Source organism: Oryctolagus cuniculus, chromosome 3 (genome assembly GCF_051225735.1).
Source record: "Oryctolagus cuniculus isolate XC-2025 breed Fujian yellow rabbit chromosome 3, ASM5122573v1, whole genome shotgun sequence".
NCBI classification, from domain to species: domain Eukaryota; kingdom Metazoa; phylum Chordata; class Mammalia; order Lagomorpha; family Leporidae; genus Oryctolagus; species Oryctolagus cuniculus.
The window spans coordinates 2756732-2765712 of record NC_142869.1 but is presented as its reverse complement, the minus strand read 5'-3'; positions in this window follow the sequence as shown (position 1 = coordinate 2765712).

Here is an 8981-nt window from a genome sequence, read left to right as displayed (position 1 = left end):
GACCCCTGCCTTTAGGGGGTTCACGGCCCAGCACAGAACCTCGGGCCAAGGCGGGGGCCCTTCTGAGCCTCTGCCTGTGAGTGCACAGCTCAGGCCCTGGGCCCGAGTTAGACACCCGGCCCCGGTCCCAGCTCGTGGGTGCTGTGCACCAGCTTAACCGGCAGGCACACGGCCACAGCCGGCATGCACGTTCTCGGTGTGCCCGGCATTAGGTCCCCAGCTGCACTCTCTGGCTAAGGTTTGGCTGCGGAGCAGAACCAAGGAGGCAGGCGGGGAGGGGGAGCCGGACAGTGCTGACATTGAGAGCGGTGCCAGGTTGTAACTCGGCACCTGGAACTGAATCCCTTCAGTCTTGCTCCGTGAGACCGTGGTGTGGCCAGGATTCCCCGACACCCACAGCCCATCTCTCCTTCCAGCTGGGAGCTGACAGCACGGTGGCCTGGCCCCTGCTGACTGGGCAGGGACCTGGGAGGCTGCAGCTGCAGCAGGAGGGGCTGAGCCGGCCTGGCCAGGCCCCCTGGGGGATAGGGCCCTCACCTGCGGCCCCCCGCTGCTGACAAGGTGGGGTCTAGGGGAGCCCTCGAAGCAAGCGTGTGCTCCCATCACCCCTGCAGGTGCAGCCTCAGCCTCTGCTGCCCTTGGAGACCGGACTGGGGCCCCCCAGCTTCCACCCTGCATCTGCCATCCTGCAGAAAGCAGAGAGCCTGGAAGGCAGGGAGCCCCGGGCGCAGCCTCGGAGCCCTCTCTGCCTCTTGCGGGCTGTGTGGCTGGGAGACAGACAGGAGCCCGTGTCTGTGTGAGGGAACAAAGAAGAGCAGGGGTGGGGAGCTGGTGCAGCTAATCTAGGAAGGGGCCGAGCTGGACAGCAGACATCGGAAGCCCTGCCTACTGGGGGGGGGGTGCAGGGGAGACTCTGTGCTGGGACCTTCTCACCCAACCACTCTTCAGGGGCGGGGTCTCACCCCACCCTGCAAGCATCCCAGGGGATGCCCTGCCCCCGGGCCTTCCTGTCTGACCACTCTTGGTTGGGGGTTCCTGGCAGCTCCCTGGCCCCCTTGCCCTGGTGAAGCCCCCATTAGCCCCCCTTGATGATGCAGCCACAGTCTCTGGGGTTTAAGGAACAGAAGTGGACAGGGACGTGCCAGGCTGTCCCCAAAACCACTGGGCCCTCTGAGCCTCAGCCCCTGGCCCTGTGGAAGACACAGGGCTCCAGGCGGAAGCCGTGGGAGGCGGCAGGAAGAACGGGTCGGGTGCTTGGGATCCAGCACAGAGCTCGTCCCTGGCACACACACAGCAGCATACATTTTCAACGATCTATTATTTCTTGATGTATTCTAAAGGCAGAGCGAGTGTGTGCGTGTGTGTGTGTGTGAGAGAGAGAGAGAGAGAGAGGGAGAGAGAGAGAGAGAGAGAGATCTTTCATCAACTGATTCACTTCCCACATGGCTGCAGCAGCCAGAGCTGGGTCAGGCTGAAGCCAGGAGCCGGCAAGTCCTTGCTGGTCTCCCACGTGTTGGTCTCCCATTGTCCACTGCCTCCCCAGGCCCATTAGCAGGAAGCTGGACGAGAAGCAGAGCAGCCGGGACTGGCGCCAGCTCTCCGATACAGGTGCTGGCGTCGCAAGCGGTAGCTCACCCCGCTGCACCACAACGCTGCCTTTCCAAAGCGCATCTTGAAGACGTTTTTTGTCTGCAAGTTGCCAACCTGTTTGAGGTACCTGGAGGAAGCCATATTTGAGTAGCTGTCCATTGAGGTTGGTGGTGGGAGCCAGGGTCAGCCAGGCCAGGAAGCAGTGAGAGCTACCCAGCTCCTCGGTGCTCACAGCAGCACATGGCAAAGGTGGGCGAGGGACCAGCCCCACCCAGCCGTGAAGTCACTCCACTCCCATCCCAAACTCACATTCGGTCCCCTGAGGCCCGTCAGCTGCCAGAGAAGCTTGGGGAGGTGGCGTGGGGGCAGCGGGGAAGAGGGACAAACATCACAGAAGCAGGAAGCCCCGAGCAGGGGACGGAGCAGGGCAGACACACAAAGTATGGCTGTCGCATTAGCAAGCATCGTTAAACGGAAACTCCACCACGTGACAGCCAGCCATGTCTGATACTGCTCCAGGCCGCAAGGGCTCATGGACCGAGAATGCACTGGGCCCCGGGGAGCAGACGCCAGCGGCTGTTCTGAGAGCCTTGGGAACTCCCAGGGAGGGCACCCGGGCCGGTGGGTGGTGAAGTCGCCGTGCTGCCGCCTTCCGGTCAGCGGGCCTGTGGCCAGCGTCTTGTCGGCCAGACCCTTCGTTCTGTTGTCTGCAGAAGGGGCTCTGAATTCGCACCTGTGTGATGTGCGGCCTGGGCCAGCTGGGCGTGGAATGGCCACCCCTGTGTTCCCTGCTCGCTCCCAAGGGCACGAGGGGGACCTGTTCCGCTCTGCTGACCACTGCACGCCCCAGGTGCCCTGGCGCCTGCAGGCACTCGTCATGGAGCACCCTTCACCCTGCCTGGAGCCACTGGTACTGGGCAGCCCTGCCTGGCGCCAGCCTCTGCTCTGGGCTCTCTGGCAGCATGGCCCGTCCTGAGACGCCCTGTGCCTGCCGAGGCCTCCTGTTCCACCCCGAGGGTCTATTCTGAGCCTGTCCGCCCTTCCGTTGCCTTGGTAACCCACCCCCAGCCTCCCACTGTGCCCAGAGCAAAGCTCCCAGGCTGCTCTGCTCAGCTGCCCGCAGTCACCCAAGCCCCAGGTGCTCCTCTGGACGCTGTGCGATGCCCTGCCCCAGTCTCTGCCCAGAATCAGGCTGAGCTCCCAGAGCAGAACTCCCAAGATGCATCACTCACACATCCACATGCACACATCACACATCCACACCCACACACACCATGCACATATACACCACACACACACATTCACACACCACACATATATACACAGTCACACATTCACACTCACATGTATACACACACCACACACACATACACACTCGCACATTCACATACACACTCTCACACACACACCACACACTTATACACACATGCACACACATACACATGCACACACATGCACACACCACACACATAAACACTCACACATTCACATACACACTCTCTCACACACACACCACACATGCACACTCACACACACCATGCACATATACACCACACACATATACACACATGCACACATATACACATGCACACACATTCACACACCACACATATATACACATTCACATTCATACTCACACATATACCATTCACACATACACTCACATGTATACACACACCACACACATACACACTCACACATATACCCATTCACACATTCACATATATACTCTCACACACACACCACACATGCACACTCACACACACCATGCACATATACACCACACACATATACACACATGCACACACATATACGCATGCACACACATTCACATACCACATATATACACAGTCACAAACACATTCACACTCACACATATACCCATTCACACATACACTCACATGTATACACACACCACACACACATACACACTCACACACACATTCACACACATACACACACTCTCACACATATACCCACCACACATATACACACACATCACACATGCACACCCACATATACACTCACACACATCTGCACATTCACACACACCGCACATACATACTCACACATACATACACACTAACACACATACACACATCATACACACATACATATGCACACATACACACTGCGCGTACTTACACACATATACCGCACATACACACACATACATACACACATTTACATACACATGCATACAACACATATACAATCACATTTACACACTCGCACACATACATACACACATGTACACTCACAGACACACACACAAACACCTGCCGACACGTCTCTTCTCTGTCGGCAGTGACAGGTCTTTGTCCCCATGTCTGAGCCCCTTCTCCACAGCTGTCCCCCTCCCTGGCATCAGCCCTCACCCCCCCCCGGCCCTGTCCCCCTCCCTGGGATCAGCCCTCGGCCCCCCCCGGCCCTGTCCCCCTCCCTGGGATCAGCCCTCGGCCCCCCCCCGGCCCTGTCCCCCTCCCTGGGATCAGCCCTCACCCCCCCCTCAGCCCTGTCCCCCTCCCTGGGATCAGCCCTCACCCCACCCCTCAGCCCTGTCCCCCTCCCTGGGATCAGCCCTCACCCCCCCCTCAGCCCTGTCCCCCTCCCTGGGATCAGCCCTCGGCCCCCCCCCGGCCCTGTCCCCCTCCCTGGGATCAGCCCTCGGCCCCCCCCCGGCCCTGTCCCCCTCCCTGGGATCAGCCCTCACCCCCCCCTCGGCCCTGTCCCCCTCCCTGGGATCAGCCCTCGGCCCCCCCTCAGCCCTGTCCCCCTCCCTGGGATCAGCCCTCGGCCCCCCCCCGGCCCTGTCCCCCTCCCTGGGATCAGCCCTCACCCCCCCCTCGGCCCTGTCCCCCTCCCTGGGATCAGCCCTCACCCCACCCTTCAGCCCTGTCCCCCTCCCTGGGATCAGCCCTCACCCCCCCCTCGGCCCTGTCCCCCTCCCTGGGATCAGCCCTCACCCCACCCTTCAGCCCTGTCCCCCTCCCTGGGATCAGCCCTCACCCCACCCCTCAGCCCTGTCCCCCTCCCTGGGATCAGCCCTCGGCCCCCCCTCTTGGCCCTGTCCCCCTCCCTGGGATCAGCCCTTGGCCCCCCCCGGCCCTGTCCCCCTCCCTGGGATCAGCCCTCGGCCCCCCCCGGCCCTGTCCCCCTCCCTGGGATCAGCCCTCACCCCCCCCTCGGCCCTGTCCCCCTCCCTGGGATCAGCCCTCACCCCTCCCCTCTTGGCCCTGTCCCCCTCCCTGGGATCAGCCCTCACCCCACCCCTCAGCCCTGTCCCCCTCCCTGGGATCAGCCCTCACCCCACCCCTCAGCCCTGTCCCCCTCCCTGGGATCAGCCCTCGGCCCCCCCCCGGCCCTGTCCCCCTCCCTGGGATCAGCCCTCACCCCTCCCCTCTTGGCCCTGTCCCCCTCCCTGGCATCAGCCCTCACCCCCCCCCGGCCCTGTCCCCCTCCCTGGGATCAGCCCTCGGCCCCCCCCGGCCCTGTCCCCCTCCCTGGGATCAGCCCTCACCCCTCCCCTCTTGGCCCTGTCCCCCTCCCTGGCATCAGCCCTCACCCCCACCCCGGCCCTGTCCCCCTCCCTGGGATCAGCCCCAGGCCTCCCCTCTTGGCCCTGTCCCCCTCCCTGGGGTCAGCCCTCGCCCCCCCCCGGCCCTGGCCCACCCCCATCCTCTCCCTAAAGCCATCGGTCCCTGGCCAGGTGGGCTGGCCACTGCTCCCTTCCCTGCCTGCTCCCAGGGCGCTGGGAGAGCTGCTCGTGGGGGGAGAGGCCTCGTCTCTGTGCACCAGGTCACAGTGTGGTCCAGAGCGGAGCGAGGGCCCCAAGTCCCCTTCTCAGAGTGAGCAGAGGGGAGTCCCGAGAGGACGCAGCTGTGGGACAGAATGTCCGCCCTGGGCGGTGGAACCAGGGCCGCGAGGCCCTCCCCCGTGCACGCCCTCCCCCACCTGACGGCTCTGCTACAACGTCCACCTGTGGGACGCAGCCGTCCTCATCCTCACGGCCGGCTCCTTCCTCGCCTTCCAAGCTGCGAGCAGGGTGGGCTGATTACCCACGCGCTTGGCTCATCATCAACCCCCCGATGCCTCGGGACCCCCGGCCGGCAGGGACTCTGTGTAGGTCGACCCACTCTCCACACTCCGCACACAGCAGGCGCTCCCTGGCGCATTTGTGGTGCGCTGGGCTCTGTGCCAACAGATTTCACGGGGCTTGTTGCGTGTGAGCCCTTCAGGGATCCTATCCTGCATCGTGATCAAATTTGACTGCAAGAAAACCATGGGGGCCGGCGCTGTGGCGTAGCAGGTAAAGCCACCGCCTGCAGTGCCGGCATCCCACATGGGCACTGGTTCAGGTCCCGGCTGCTCCACTTCCGATCCAGCTCTCTGCTATGGCCTGGGAAAGCAGTAGAAGATGACCCAAGTCCTTAGGCCCCTGTACCCATGTGGGAGACCCAGAGGAAGCTCCTGGCTCCTGGCTTCAGATTGGCTTAGCCCCAGCGGTTGCGGCCAGTTGGGGAGTGAACCAGCGGATAAAAGACCTCTCTCTCTCTCTCTCTCTCTCTCTCTCTCTCTGCCTCTCCTTCTCTCTCTGTGTAACTCTGCCTTTCAAATAAATAAATCAATCTTAAAGAGAAAAGAAAGGCATGGGCTACAGAAGAAAAGCACGCCGTGGTCTGCGAGAGCCAGCCTGGGTTTTACCAGCTTGAGGCAGGTCGCAGACGAGACAGCGGCAAATAACTTTTCTAGGATGTTCCCCAGAGGTCGGGCGCTGGTGCAGGATGCCCGTCCAACTCAGTGCCTCAGACGCTGCCGTCATGAGAGACCCCGGCCTCAGCCCTTCCACATGGCGAGCGAGCGTCCTGTTTGCTGCTGTCTTTAAGTTTATTAGTGGCAGTATTAGCATCTGAAAGGAAGAGTTACAGAGAGAGGGAGAGAGATCTGCCATCCACTGGCTCACTCCCTAAATGGCTGCAGTGGCCAGGGCTGGGCCAGGCCTGAGTCAGGAGCCCGGAACGCCATACGGGCCTCCCGCCTGGGTGGCAGGCGTCTGAGGGCTTGGGCTGTCCTCCACTGCCTTCCCCGCACATTAGCAGGGAGGTGGATCAGAAGCAGAGCAGCCAGGACTCGCACCGGCGCCGCACCTATGGGACGCTGGCATCTCAAGCGGCGGTTTAACCCGCTGCACCACGACGCTGGTCCCTGCGGCTGTCACAATGTAGAAATTTCCAGTGACTTTCTCCCAGAAAAAGTCCTGGGAGCATGAGTCAGCAGAGCGAAAGATTTGATGACACATCTGTGCTATCTTAAAACTGGCAAACCAAGGACATAGAGTGCTGTTCAAAGCCACAGCCAAAAATACACATGCATCTTCCTGTAACAAGGAGAGAGATGAAAAAACACGCGTGCTCCGCTTCCGCTCGGGAGGACTGGGGCGGAGCGATGGGTCGGGACCCCACTCCGGCCATGGACACAGTGACCGCCCCAGGGGAAAGCACAGCGCCCCCAGCGGCGGACAGGCGCATGCGACCCGTCAGTGACTGCAGAGGCACCCGCCCACCACCAAGGCCACCTGAGCAGGTGCAAAATCCCAGCGCAGCCCAGAACACCAGGCTCCGCCCCCGGGTTACAGACCCTCAACCCAGGGAGCGAGGACAGCCGGAGAGTGATCACTAGGAACGCAGGAAATGAGCTTCGTGACCCCTTGCACAGATGGGACCCTGGCCAGCCTGGGAGGGGGGTCGGTGGCCTCCCATCTTCAAGCCCTCGTGTCGCCTGTGGTTTTTCTGTAGGAAACCAGGGTGCCCAGGGTCTCTGAGGCCCCACAACAAATGGTCAGGGGGAGAAGTGATGGGACACTTCCTCCGCTCTCCCAGAAAACAGGTGACAAGTGCGCTACGCACCCACTCCACTCCCCCGGCACTGACCCCCGGCGTCCACACAGCTGGAGAGAGAGGCGTGTCAGGTGGCCTCCCAAGGGATGGGCCTTCCAAAACTTCTCGCAGTAAAGTGAGCCGAATCCGGCACCTGAAAGGCCAACACCCCCTTCCTGCCTGCTTCTGTTTCCATTGGCTGTTTTCCCGTGATCCCTCTTTTTAACTGAAGCATAATTTCCCCATAACAAGATGCACAGATTAATCCCACGTGCAAAGAGCCCCCAAGTGTGGGGGCAGGTGTCTGGCCAGCAGTTACGCTGCCGCTTGGGGCGCCTGCCTCCCCTATCCGAGCACCTGGGGTTGAGTCCAGCTCCACTCTGCTAATGCAGAGCCTGGGCGGCTGCACGGAACGCCTCAGGGAGTCGAGTCCCCGCCACCCATGTGGGAGACCTGGATTGAGCTCCTGGATCCTGGCTGCAACCCAGCCCTGGTCCTTACGGGAATTTGGGGAGGTGAACTTTTGGAGGGGGGGAGAGCTCGCTTGCTCGCTCACTCTCTCTCTCCCTCCCCCCCCACCCCCGTCTGCCTCTCAAATATCTTTTTGTAATTCTAAGTTTTGGTGACTGTGTCCATGGACGAAGTCTAGGGTGCCCGACTCCCGCCAGTTGTAGAACTGAAGTCCCGCCTCTTGGGAAGTCCCCTCCCAGCTAAACTGGGGCTGTCGGCTGCGCCCCACCGACAACCACCTCACGGAGACAGAGGTCGGCTCCATCAGCCCCCAGATGTCCTCGTGGCCAACCCACCCCTCCTGAAAGGTAGCTGTTCTCCTATCGTCATAACTTAGTTTTCCGGCCTCCACAATTTCACATAAATGTCACCATTCAGTCTGTACATTTTTCTGTCTTCATTCACGCAATCTAGAATTTCTGAGACTCATTCCCCTTGTCGCCTGTGTTCGGCGTCGCTGACCACCAGCAGCAAACCCAGTCACAGTGAGCAGGCAGGGTGTCTGCAGCTTCTGGCTGTTGGGATTTGGACTTCCAAGAGCAGTCCTGGCCGCGGCCCTTTGCGGGCCTGTTTGCATCCTGCTAGGTCGGCGCCTCCGGGCTGAATGGCGGGATCCAGGGCTGCATCTGATTCACTTTCTCATTCCCCCCAGCAACGTGGCGGCTTTCCACCCTCACCAGCGCTTGGTCTGCCCAGTCTTTATTTTTTGGAAAATTTTATTTATTTGAAAAGCAGTATTGCACAGAGAGGGAGAGACACAGAAAGAGGTCTTTCATCCACTGGTTCACAACCACTGGGACTGGAACAGGCCAAAGCCAGCAGCCAGCAGCTTCCTCTGAGTCTCCCACGTGGGTGCAGCGGCCCAAGCACTTGGGCTGTCCTCGGCTGCTTTCCCAGGTGCCTTAGCAGGGAGCTGGATCGGAAGTGGAGCAGCTGGCCTCAGCACAGGGTGCTGGTGCTGCGGTGCCAGCCCCTTGTGGGTCCTCCTGCCTGCAGACACTAAGG